This window comes from Canis lupus, chromosome 38 (genome assembly GCF_003254725.2).
Source record: "Canis lupus dingo isolate Sandy chromosome 38, ASM325472v2, whole genome shotgun sequence".
Classification (NCBI taxonomy): Eukaryota; Metazoa; Chordata; class Mammalia; order Carnivora; family Canidae; genus Canis; species Canis lupus.
The window spans coordinates 18,636,331-18,648,973 of NC_064280.1; the positions used below are offsets into that span (position 1 = coordinate 18,636,331).

General features: G+C 47.7%; 1 protein-coding gene and 2 long non-coding RNA genes across 3 annotated transcripts in view; 2 read left to right on the top strand and 1 right to left on the bottom strand.

The window, feature by feature from the left end:
- LMX1A (LIM homeobox transcription factor 1 alpha) overlaps window positions 1–12,643 on the top strand; it is a 160,677-nt gene that overhangs the window by 99,613 nt on the left and 48,421 nt on the right. The gene's annotated exons all lie outside the window — the stretch shown is intronic.
- On the bottom strand, window positions 2,244–5,063 carry LOC112643072 (uncharacterized). Its single transcript, XR_003125581.3, has 2 exons — window positions 4,950–5,063; window positions 2,244–4,053 (listed from the first exon to the last, which is right to left on the bottom strand). It is a non-coding gene; the product is annotated as an uncharacterized LOC112643072 (long non-coding RNA).
- On the top strand, window positions 5,112–6,870 carry LOC112643073 (uncharacterized). The gene is made up of 3 exons (XR_003125582.3): window positions 5,112–5,243; window positions 5,408–5,451; window positions 6,419–6,870. It is a non-coding gene; the product is annotated as an uncharacterized LOC112643073 (long non-coding RNA).

Sequence of the window (12,643 nt, forward strand, 5' to 3'; positions counted from 1 at the left end):
GAGAATGTGTGATGTTGCTTTTGAGTAAGCGTGAGGTGCTGACGTCTAGTGCCTGGGTGGAGAAGCTGCCCTAGATAGGAGTGCAGGGTATACTACCTTGAATGGCAAGGGTAAGTCCTTCATATAACTGTATCCTGACCGTGGTGGGTTAATTAAAGTTTAATTTTTCCCACACAGAAGAAGCCAAAAGGGGAAGTCCAAGGATGGTAAAACTACTCAAGAATGTTTTCAAGGATCTATGCTTTTCTCCTTTTATGTTGCATCCTGAACAGGTGGCTTTCGCTCTCTTGGTACCAAGATGGCTGTTTCCAGCCAGGTGTTATATTTAATTCTAGGCAGAAATAAGGGAATAGGTAAAGAGTGAGAGGTATGTACTAGCAGAGCCTCATTTTATCAAAAGAATAATAGCATTTCCGAACTTCCTGCTCCTGTCCCTACTCCTAGCGGGATCCCACGTACTGCCTCCTATGGCCACTCCTAGCTGCAAGGGAATCTGGCAGGTGCGATTTTCACCAGAGAAACCAGCCATCTAAATTTTGGCTGTAGGATGCAGAATATGAAAGATTATTGTTTGTTTCAAAAATATTTTTAATTTTTTTTTGCATTGTGAAAAACACATAACATAACATGAAATTTGCCATCTCAACCATTTTTAAGTGCACATTTAAGTGGCAAAAAGTACATTCACATTATTGTGCTACCATCTATCACCATCTATCCATTGAACTCTCTTTATGTTGCAAAACCAAAGCTCCATACCCCCCCTCCCACAGCTCTCTGTTTCCTTCTTTCTCCAGCCCCTGGCAACCACCATTCTACTTTATGTCTCTAGGAGCTTGACTCTTCAAGTTACCTCTTATAAGTAGAATCATCTGCTATTTGTCCTTTTGTGACAGACATTTCATTTAGCATCATATCCTCATTATGTTTTGGCCAGAATTTCCTTCCTTTCTGAGGCTAAATAATATTCCATTCTAATATATTCCAATGTAGATAGTACAGTTTGTTTATCCAGTCATCTGCTGAGGGGCACTTGGGTTTCCTTTATCCTTTGGCTGTTGTCGGTAATGCTGTTATTAACATGAGTGTACAAATATCTCTTTGAGTCCTTTAAATTTATATATACCTAGAAGTGGAATTACTGGATACTATGGTAATTCTACGTTTAATTTGTTGAGGCACGGCCACACTATTTTCTATAGCAGCTGCACCGTTGGGCAGCCAGCAGTGCACAAGGGTTCCAGGTTCTCTACATTCTTGTCAAACTTGTTATTTATTTATTTTTTTGTTTTGTTTTTATTCGATCATAGCTGTCCTAATGCGAGTGGTATCTTCTGGTTTTCAATGGATGAGGAGAGAGTTGAGAGATAAAAATAATTAAAAACAAGAAATAAGAACTGTCTCAGGGCACCTAGGTGGCTCAGTGGTTGAGTGTCTAGTTTGGCTTCGGTTGCGATCCTGGGGTTCTGGGATCAAGTCCTGCATCAGGCTCCCTGTGGGAAGCCTGTTTCTCTCTCTGCTTCTCCCTCTGCCTATGTCTCTGCCTCTCTCTCTGTGTCTCTCATAAATAAAAGTAAAGAAAAGAAAAGAACTGTCTCACTTCCACTGGGTCAGACATCACTAAAACCTTTCTGGGACTCTCCAGACACACCAAGTCCAACCAGAAAGGAAGGCAACATAATCTCATGGGAAAGAGATCTTTGGAGGTTCAGGGGCCTGGCTTTTTTTACTCAAGACTCCACCACTGCTGGATTTGGGGGGGTGTCTGTAGAGTACTGTTTACCTATTTTACCTTCTGTGTGATGAGCATAATAGAATCTTAACCTGCCCCCCCTCTTTCTCACTTACATCAGAGCTGAGATGTTACACAAGATCACACATGTTTGAAATCTGTGAACTAAAGGCATTCTGGAACTTCAGATGATCCAGAGATATTTTCCATCCCTCACGTGGAAAGGGAAAGTCCCACATGGCAGCTCTTTGTGGTTTTTATGCAATGGTGAGAGATTTTTACTCAGATTGTTAGTCAATGTTTGTCTTTTCTGGTCTCCCCTGGAAGACTGGATGATCCTTGAGAACAGGTGTCGCACACACGAGGAGGAGAACAGTAACAACTGTCAATGTTTTGAACACTGTCTTGTGCTAGTTGCTGCACCAGATGATTTAGGAACATAATCGGTCTTCCAAATACATCTAGTTCCTAATACAGTGCTAATGGTCTCTGCTGATTCAGTAAGGAGCTCTTGGGCTGTGACAGTATGTCTGTTTCTTTTTTTTTTTTTTTTCCTGGATGTATGGCACAGTGGTAGTCATGAAAAGTGAAGGTGACAAAAGCAAACAGAATTCATAGAGAGCTCGGTGTTGCCCCCTGCTGGGATCTCAGAATCTTTCCCATCAAAACATCATCAATAATGTCCTTGTCCTTCTTACTTTTATCACTCCCGCGCGCGTGCGCGCGCGCACACACACACACACACACACACACACACACTCTTTCTATGTCTCTGTCTCTCTCTCTCTCCCACTCATAGAACCCAGGAAGCATACAGTCTTTGTCAGAGTATACATTGTATTGGCCACGTGCCATCCAGCCAAGCCAAAAATTGTGGAACAATAGGAATGTGTGCCCGGAATATCAGCTAAAAATACCTCATTCCCTCTGCTCTCTTGTTTTCTGGGTATGTTTAAGAGTGTCCCAGGAGGCTAATGAGGATGAAGGGGAAAGAAACCTGACAGTTTCAAAGGAAAACAACCCTTTAACTCCCTAAAAAGGAAACATACAGTTTCTGTACGTCTGTTTTATGTTTCTTGCCATCTTTGCATGTCTGTGTGACAACATGGGGAGTCTATAATATAATTTGTGCCACCTTGGCTTGGATTATTGGAATCCATGCTTTTACCACAGTGTTTTGCTCTATGGTCTGACTGGTAGTCAGCTTTCTAGGTTTTGGAAAAGAAGAGGGGGAAGGAGAAGAAAGAGCTCCTAAACAGGAGACTCCCTGTCTCATACATGCTTTGTACTCCTTCACCTGGTCCAGGCACTGCTTAAGAGCCGGGGGACATGTTTCCATCCTTGGTTGGGCCATATGTAACGTCTTTCATTTTTTGATCACTGACCGATCCTCAGGCTCTGGCTGGCTTTCTCAGTAATGTCAGCTTTGTCTGTGATTTGGGGTAAGCCATCAATCCTTCTCCGGCCTTGGTTGCTTTCCTTTTATAAAATGAGGGGAGAAGTTGACTAATCTCTTGGTGGGGGGTCTAACAGTTAGGGGAGCAAGGCAAGAAGAAGGGTGTCTCAATGCAGGTCCACGCAGTGGTCAGCAGCCTCAGTATGAAGCAGTCATCTGAGAACTGAAATGATAACGGGGCAAGGGTCTGTCCCAAATATTTGCCAGATAATGTCAGTGTTAACCAAATAGCAACTGTTGGCTGTGGTTGGCTAAACATGGAGCTGCCGACTTCCTGAACATATGCTGGGTGTTAGGCAATGAAAGTGGGTGTTGGTCAACATGAGTTGGCTGATGTCAATATTTACCTTGGGTTCGGGTGGACCATAGCCATAGTTGCCCGCATGAAATGCACTATTTCCTTTCAAGTATTTGTCCTTTCAAATTTGTCTGTTGGTCTGTTCTCCAATAGCGTATGAAAGGCTTGTTGAATTTTGATTTAGTTTGTCAGAACACTGAAGAAGAAAGCCTTGAGATACACGTGAAGTTCTATTTTTGGCCTCAGTCATCTGTCTTAAAATAAATGATCTACAGTTATTTATGTGGGCAGATATGGTAAATTGATTTCAATAAGAAGAGTTAATAGTCGCTACTTCCTGAGACCAGCTAGTATTGTCAGCGACTGCAAATACATTTGTCTTCTTTAATCTCCAGAACATCTTGTAAGATAGTTACCATCTCGTTTCTGGATAAAGAGGCCAAGGCCCCAAGAGTCTATCAGCCACCCAGACTCTCAAAGGCAGAATCGGGATTTGAATCCAGGTTCTTTTGGAATTCCAAGGCCATGCTCTTACCATTCTGTCTCGCTGACTCTGGAACAGATGCACTGTAAGAACAAGGAAAGTACTGAGTGCACCATTTTGAGGTAAAAGCTGCCCATTGCCAGCAGGGTTTTCGATAGGCGATGAGCCATGTGTTACCCCAAGCTCCTCGGAGCCTCCGGGACGTGCAGACATCATACTTAGCGGTTCTCATCCCATTGTATGGTCCTCCTCGCTGCTCCCCAGGAGCCCCAACGAGACAGAGACTCTGATTGGCTCTGCCTGCCACTTATTGTTTTCCATTTTCTCCCCACTGCAGAGTCTTGAGACTGTCTCCTATAGAAGATCCTGCCACTTCTATTGTCCTTGCAGACTTTCCCACCGCCCCAGGACCACAGGCTCGGTTTCTTATTGTGGTCGTGTTGGCTCAGCCTCAAGGACAGAGACCTTGAGCCAGCTGACAAGGTTGCTTGTGTCACTACTTCTAAGGCCACAAGCCATGCTTTTGCTTCCCAATACTTTTGAATACGCTTCTCTCACCGCTTCTCCTTCAGTTTAGCCCCATGGTCTCCCAGACTCCCAGCAGCAGATTTCCCCGACAGACAGTTTTGGCGTATGGCCAACCCCTGTCTCTGTGCCTGGGTGACCTCAGTTACCAAGTCAACGTGGCACTTAATGAGTGCTGCTGTGCTGCCCCCTGGTGGAGAGGGTGGAAACCGAGCGAAGCACAGATCGCTGCCTGCTGGCTGTCCAGCTCCGTGAAGACCCTCCCCTGGTTTCCCAACCAGAAGTTCACATATTTGACCGAGCCTAGTTTTGGTAGGCTCCAGCAGCAAGACGGCATGCTGTGTGGTTGCCAGCTGTCCAAGGCTAAAATCTATTTTTTTTATGTCGGGGCAAAAAGAAGTATACAACCAGTTGGCTTCAAGTAAAAATTAGGGTTTTTTTTTCCCCCACATACTTATTTTGTCTTCCACCCTTCCATTGAATTGTCTACGGTATGGAGGCCTTGAGTAGCTGCCTTTGAGATCTGCAGGATTCTGGGTCAAGGTTAATGAAGAGCTCAATCTTTTCCAAACACGCCCTTTGTTCTGGAACATTCTGCAGTGTCATAATGGGGGCTCATTCCTGCTCATATTCCTGCTCGGTCCTCATGAATCTCAGGGCTCTTGCCTTGGGATAGCTCTGGGTTTGCATGAGGCTGCCATATTTTGCACTATTCCTGTCCATGGGAAATTGCGTCATCAACCTCAGGGTAGATGTGGGGGCTGACGCAGCAACTAATGTCTGGTGTCTAGAGGGTTGATGGGGGGCAGAGGTGGGAGAGCTTGAAAGTAGCCATGGGAATTTATGGGTGGAAAAGTCAGGTGTTTTGAAAAGAAAATGAAGCCTGTCAACGTCTTGGTTTTACTTTAATAGAAAGAGCAAGAAGGCATGTCACCTTGCCGTGCCAGGGCTATTAGGTAAATCCAGACAAATCCTGTGGGGTCAGGCTGCATGCAAACCCTAGACTGAGGCCATTTCAGCCAGTGCGAACTCAGTCCCTCGCTCCATTGTATGGTCAGGGCTGAACCCCAAGTTCATAGCCAGCACCACTGGAAAGCTGACCTCTGACATCTTGCGTTGTTCATGGCCTTGGTCCTGAACTACTTTCTCCACACTCCTTTGTCAAATCCTGATTCTCCGAGTCTGACATTACAATTCCTCAGATTTTTTTTCTTTACTAATTTCTCTCTCATATTCATATTCAGCTCTTTCTCTCCATCATCATCATCACCACCATTGTAATGGTTACCATTTCATTGAGGATTTACCATGTACCAGGCACTATGCTAAGCAGAGTCAGTGCATTAGTTCCATTAATTCTTCTTGGGATTCTATGAGAGAGAGGTCCTTTTCTTACTCCCACTCTATGAGATAGGTAAACTGATGCCACCACAGCCTGACTGAGATCACCTGGCTAATAAATGGTGAAGTAGGGACTTGCACCTAAGTTTATTTAATTATATCATCTTGCCTCCTTGTTCTATTGTGGATAATCTATTATATTATTAATCTGTCTATTATATTATATTATTATAATAATAATCTGTCTCTGACTGGGCTTCCTTGGGTCTCCCTGGGTCCACCCCCACTGGCCTACACTTTTGTCTGTACCTTGAAATAGTGACCTACCAGGTTCCCCTGTCTGGGAATGGGGTTCCAGCCAGAATTATCTCATTTTGCAGTTATTTGGAGTCAGCGTAGACTCTTGCATGCTGGTGTTGGGTCCTAGAGAGTCTCCCACACACTGTTTGTTCCTAACCTAAATTCATGGAGGGGAGACGCCTTTCAGGGATCCCTTCAGGTGTTCTGGGGGGCCCAAGAGCTGAGTAGTCGAAGGATTAACTTGGTTCCTAACCCTGCCTTTCTCCTACCTGTGGACGGCAGAGTCTCAGGACCCAGCCATGGTCCCACAACATAGCCATCCCAGCTGCTGGGTCTTTCTACTTATTTCTCCCGTGGAAGCAGTGCTAGAGAGGCTATAAGAGAGAAATGGAAGAAGGAACCTAAGAATCAGACACCTTGGTTCTCTCCTGGGGAAGAGAAGCCTCATGAATGAAGCTGAGCTGAAACATGGTGAGATACTCTCTGAGTTCACGACATGGTTCTACGTACTCTTCCCTCACTGGTTCAGTGAGGTGCTAGATAAAGGAAATACCACAGTTGCTGGCTTCGAGTGGTACTTAATAAAGATCCATCCCCCTTTTTTCTCTCTGCCATAAGCTTCTCTTCCTTTGAAGTACAATAACCTGGGGCGGGGGGTGTTGAGACATGATCAAAGTACGAGGACCCCAGCATTCAGAATGGTGGGGTGGTTTTCCTACCATAACACAACTGGCACCAGGTCTGGGGGTGTGTCCGGTCCCTCAGCAGATCCCTGTCTTTCTGCTGGGATTCCTGCATTGGAGGGATGTGCTGGTGCCTACCGGGCTGCTCTGCTTCTCTCCTGCCAGACTTTGACTTGTTCCTGAGGTCGTTCTCAGCTGTCACGCCTTCAGGTCTGCTTTTTTTTGGAATGCTCTTGTCTCCTTAGCTACAGGGTTGGGTTCCCAACCCTGCAATAAAATCCTGAATTACAAAAATGGGAACGAATTAAGAAATTACCCAGCCCTAGTGGGTTTCGAACATGCCCTAGGGGCAGATTGCTTTCTTCATACAGAGTTTTTTCTAGAAATGTATCTAGGGAGATCCTTTTTAGAAATAATCCATACATTTTTAAAATTTAAATTCAATCTGCCAACAACGAAATAAAACAAAATAAAATTACATGTGTGATCACAAAAAGAAAAAAAAATGATACATACAGAGATGTAGAAAGACAGGGAGAGAGAAGGCAAGTACGTGAGTGAGTTGTAGGTTTTAGCTGGAGTGTGCGTATGTGTGTTTTGTGGGTTTGTGGGTTTGTGGGTCCATACATGATCTCTCTTGGCCTTAGTTTATATACATATAGGTATATACACATACATGTATGTATTACATATATAAATCTGTGACTGTGAACGATACGGTTCTGGAAAATATTTTGTTGGGAGAATTGCCATGGCATGGCCGTGTCCTGCCAAAGCACCTTCTGGGGACCTGGATTTGGGTACCGGCAAGGTGAGCTGCTTGGCTGCCAGGTGTGGAGTGAGGACACCTGAGGAATAGAGACATGTCCCCTCTGCAGCCTCTCCATCCTTGATCTAACACCAATCTAGGCAGTACTTAGCCATTCAAGACTAGAAAGGGAAAGGACAGGTGGCTTTTGGGAGGCTGGTTGGTAAAGGAGGAGCCCTTGAGCCCTGGGTTCCCAGCTCCAATCCCATACCTGTCCTCCCAGGGCTGCCAGCATGGAGCCAGGAGGCTGAAGCTGGGTTGGGCTTCACTCTCCCACCCCAAACCCCTTGGGTTTGCCCCCCCAGGGCAGTTCCCCAGTCCTTCGAGATGAAGTCACACTCACATCAAAGCTGGGAAATGTGGGCAGACTGGGCTCAGGCCACCGAGGAAGAAGAACTCTCCCAGGATAAGCCTCGGGAGACTCCTAAGCCTAACTTGCTACCTTTGGGGCCAATAAAATAAAATAAAATAAATAAAAATTTAAAAAAAATCCAAAAGATCAAAATCCAGAGTCTGGGCAAATAAGAATGACTACAGCATATGCGGCCCCTGATGGATGATAAAGTACTCCGCACCCATGTTCTCGTCTAGTCCTCGCTGACCCAGCAGTGAGACATTACTGCCTTTTATATCTGAGGAGACCGAGGCTGCAGAAGATTACGTGCTCTGCTCCCAGTCCTACTAGGGATAGCGGGCAGCAACAGCACCTGCCGGCTCAGGCTCTGTCGCCAAGACTGCAAGTGGCCCGTCTCATGGCTGTGGGAGAGTGGGGCGCTCGACAGGGAGGGGTGGCAGCAGGACACTGAATGGAATTGCAGCCAGGCTACATCCCAGCCTGGTGGATGGTGTGGGAAAGCACCAGGGGGAGGGGGACAGGGAGGAGAGTGAGGGGGAGGGCAAGACCAGAGATTCCAGGACCCCTAAACCAAGTGGCTGGGGCTCTCCTTTGTGCCACTCTGGCTTCCTCCCTCCTGCATACTCCGGACACATGGTGTTGTGGTCTGTGTTGAGAGCTGCTATGGGCTGCATCTGCAGCCTGGGAGCTCCCGGAGGCCGGGACACCCCGGGGCCCCCTGCAGAGGGCGTTCACTGGAGCAAGGAGAGCGCTAACTGCGGGCTTTGGCTCTGGAACGGGCACCGCCCCGGGGCTCTTTGGTGAGCCACAGGGTATTGTTCCCATTTTATTTTATTATTTTTTTTAAAAATTATTTATTTATTCATGAGAGACACAGGCAGAGGGAGAAGCAGGCTCCGTGCGGGGAGCCCGATGCGGGACTCGATCCCAGGATCCCGGGATCACGTCCTGAGCCAAAGGCAGATGCACAACCACTGAGCCATCCAGGCGTCCCCTTGTTCCCATTTTATAGGTGAATTATAGAATTCGATGCAAAGAGGAGATAAGGAATCACTGGAAGAGTTTGCAGGGCTAGGAGAATTTCCAACGGGAGGAGGAGTTGGGAGTTGTTACGCATGCCTGGAGGAGCCGGACATTTCTGGAAACCTTGTGTAGCCTTTCAAGGGCACAGCCAGTCTGCCAGGCTGTGAACCCAGAGTACGGTCTCATTAGCATTCAGAGGGGGAAGGAACCGTGGGGGACGCCATCCAGGGCATTGGGAAGAGACAGGCTGTGTTTTAATTACGACCTGGACTTTTGAACAAATCCTTTTCTCTGCTTGTCTGAGCCTTAGAGAAAACAACTTGTGGGAGGTGTGCAGCCGGCGGCTGGGGCCACAGGGGCACCCGTACAGCTGTGTACACATCTGGCACACAGGTGGTGGACTGCGTGCGCCTCTTCTTGCACTGCGCCGGGGTTAGGGAGGGTGACGAGAGTCACGGTAGTGGGGTGAGGTTGACCTGGTCTTCACCCAGAAGGGGCGAGCCGGTGGAGAGAATGGAGAGAGATGGGGCTGTCCCCCACCTTTTTCCCCTCTCCACCCCCCCTTCCTGGCCTGTAATCCCCACTGACCGTGACCATCTCAGGACTGGAGCCCCGACAACTCCCGCCACTTTCTCCGGCCTCTCCTGAGTCAACACGGTGGCCTTTCTTTGCGGAGTTCACCCCGACCCTCCCTTCTCCAAGTTGGTGAAAGTTTTAAGAGAGAGGGATGAAATGAAGAAGGGCGGAGAAAGGGGAGGAGATTAACAGGGTGGAAGCCGGGCCAGCACAGATGCAACCACCTGCGGCTGCCTCAAGTGCTTGTTGACTCGCTGGGAGTCTGTTTAACAGCTCCCTTCGGGGAAGGGGAGGAGAAGGAGGGCTCTGGGGACAAAGGGCCTTTGACCAGCCCCTGGAAAGGCATTGATTAGTTTGCTCAGGTTGGCAAACAGTGACTAGGGATGAGGGGCCAGGGAGGAACCGGGTGATTATTCTGCCCCATGCATCCAGCATCCAGCGAGGGGACAGGAAGTAAAGGCACATGTTCAGGGGACTGGTGTGCCCTGCAGAGGAGGTTGGATATGGAGCTGGAGAGAGGGGGTAGGAGAAGGCAGGGCTGCTGGTTTCTGGAGTTGTGGTTTGGGGCTGTCGTATACCTTGTCTGTGGTGGAAGAGCCACCCTAGCCCCTTGGACGTCGAGAGGCAGAGGGCGGGCATATCAGAATGGGGGGCTCTAAGGTGCTCCTGATGGCCGGGGGTGAGGGGCTGGTGTGGTGGCCCAAGGACTGGGTTGAGAGGGAGCGGGGGCTCATGCATTCCTGATCCTGAGCTGTGCTGGCATCACCTGCTGGCTGGCCTCTGTCCTGGGAGGCTGTTCCGTCATGGAGTCATGGGAGGCCGCTTCATTCTCTTCCCCCAGGCCTTGGCTTCCTTTACCCAAAGAATTTGAATGGCTTCCATTTTTCTTTGGCCAATCTGTGTGCAGCGCCTCCTTGGGAACCCCTCTTTCGCTTCTTCCTCACCCTCAAAACTCTTCCCTTCTTCAGGAAGCTTCCAAGTAGACTTGGAGTCATGAACTCGTACAGCTCCAGAGCTGGGAAGGGATTGTTTTATCAACAAAGTATGGCTTGACGCCTTTCTGTTGTGTATTCACTGGACATTTTGTATTGTTCTTGTATTCCCTCCCACAGGTAAATCTCTATGGGCAGAGGTTATTTGGTATTTTTGTTGTTGTTGTTTTGTTTGTTTGCTGTTTCTCTCGCTAGTGTGTGAGCTCTGCGGGGTTGAAGACTTGGTTTTGGATGATTTTGTGCCTACAACAGTGCCCGACACCTAATGGACACTCCATGTACAATGGTTTGCAGATGTGAATGCTGCTGGGCGGTGGTTTCTCTTCTTCCTCTCCCAGTTAGGACAGACAGTGTGCGGTGTTAGTGCGAGGTGGGTGCTTCCGAATGAATGAATGGGTGAAGAGAAGAGTAGACAGGTAATTGAATGTGTGAATGGAGATGGGGTTGGCCACACTTAGGCCATGATGGTGGTTGGCCTGTGTATAAGAAAAGGCTCTTCAGTTATTCTGCATCCTCAGCTCCCACCAACATGGGACTTGTTAGCAGAGCAAGGTGGCATCAGCTCTGAGTGGTCTCAGTTGGCTGGTGTGTATGTCTCTGCAAAGAGAGGAGGGCGTGGAGTTCAATGGACTCTGGCCATTGGTCGCCCCTTGCTGCCATCCTCGCCCTACACCATCTGAACTGTCCATGTTTGTTGACCCTCTGGTATGTGAGGACGGGGGGGGGGGGGGGGGGGGGGGGCGGGGGAGGAGGTTTTCGGAGAGATTCTTTTCCCCCTGTTGTGCTACTACATAAAAAAGCAAAGGGCAGCCCAGGTGGCTCAGCGGTTTAGCACCACCTTCAGCCCAGGGCTTGATCCTGGAGACCTGGGATTGAGTCCCACGTCAGGCTCCCTGCATGGAGCCTCCTTCTCCCTCTGCCTGTGTCTCTGCCTCTCTCTCTGTCTGTCTGTCATGAGTGAATAAATAAATAAAATCTTTAAAAAAAAAAAGCAAAAAAAAAAATCCACAAAAAAACCAAACGCCTGTTTATTTTGGAGATAGAAAAATGAGTGCTATAATGCATGAATCCCAGAGATATTTTTAGGGTGTATTATCTCTGTGCTTATGCCAAAGGGGTTGCCAAAGGCAATTATGTTATCATGAGGCAATTTTACAAAGACATAGATCTGCTTTAAATTTTCATCTGTCCCCAGACTACCCTGAACTGTTACTGGTCTGGGGGTCGCAAGGAGAAGGGTTACTTTTATTGGGACCTACTGTGTGGTAGCCCCAATGCATGGCTCTTTACACATGTTATTTTAGGAGAACGAGTTAGATTGGTGGGTCAAAGCAAATCAACGTTTACTGAGTGTCCACCAGGTGCAAGAGGGTGTGGGTTATACAACTATTCCATAGGTCTTGTTCTTCAACTGCAGGCGTGAGAAAAACTAAATGATGAGGCAAGATTAAGATGTTTGAAGTCAGCAGTAGGAAGCGATCACCGTAAGGCTTATGAAGCTGGGAGAGATTGTCTGGCCTCACATCTTAGCAGCATCCGGAGAAAAGAAGTGCAAAGGGAAGGAATCGTGCCCGTGGTTTTGCAGGCAGTTGTTGGTGTAGCTGGTAGCAGGGCACAGGCCTCTGGATCTCGCTGCTTTTTTGTGTCTTTTTAAAAAAGATTTTATTGATTTTAGTTTTTAAAGATTTTATTTATTTTAGAGAGAGTGTGAGAGTAAGCATGAGCAGGGGAAGGGGAGGAGGAAGAAAGAATCTCAAGCAGGCTCTGTGATGAGCATGGAGCCCGACGCAGGGCTGGATCTCATGACCCTTAGACATGACCTGAGCCAAAACTGAGAGTCGGGCATGTAAGTGACTGAGCCACCCCAGGTGCCCTGCATTTGGCATCTTGAAACCTTAGCAGGAAGCTACCTAATGACCAGCACAGACATGTCAGTCGCCTGAGCTCATATCTGAAGGGGGTTTTCTTTTATTCACCTTAACATCGCTAGTGCCTACTGCTTTGGCTTGGCATAGATGGCCACCCTCTACATGGTCTGTTGAAAATAAGTGAAATAAGAAGTCCTGGGAG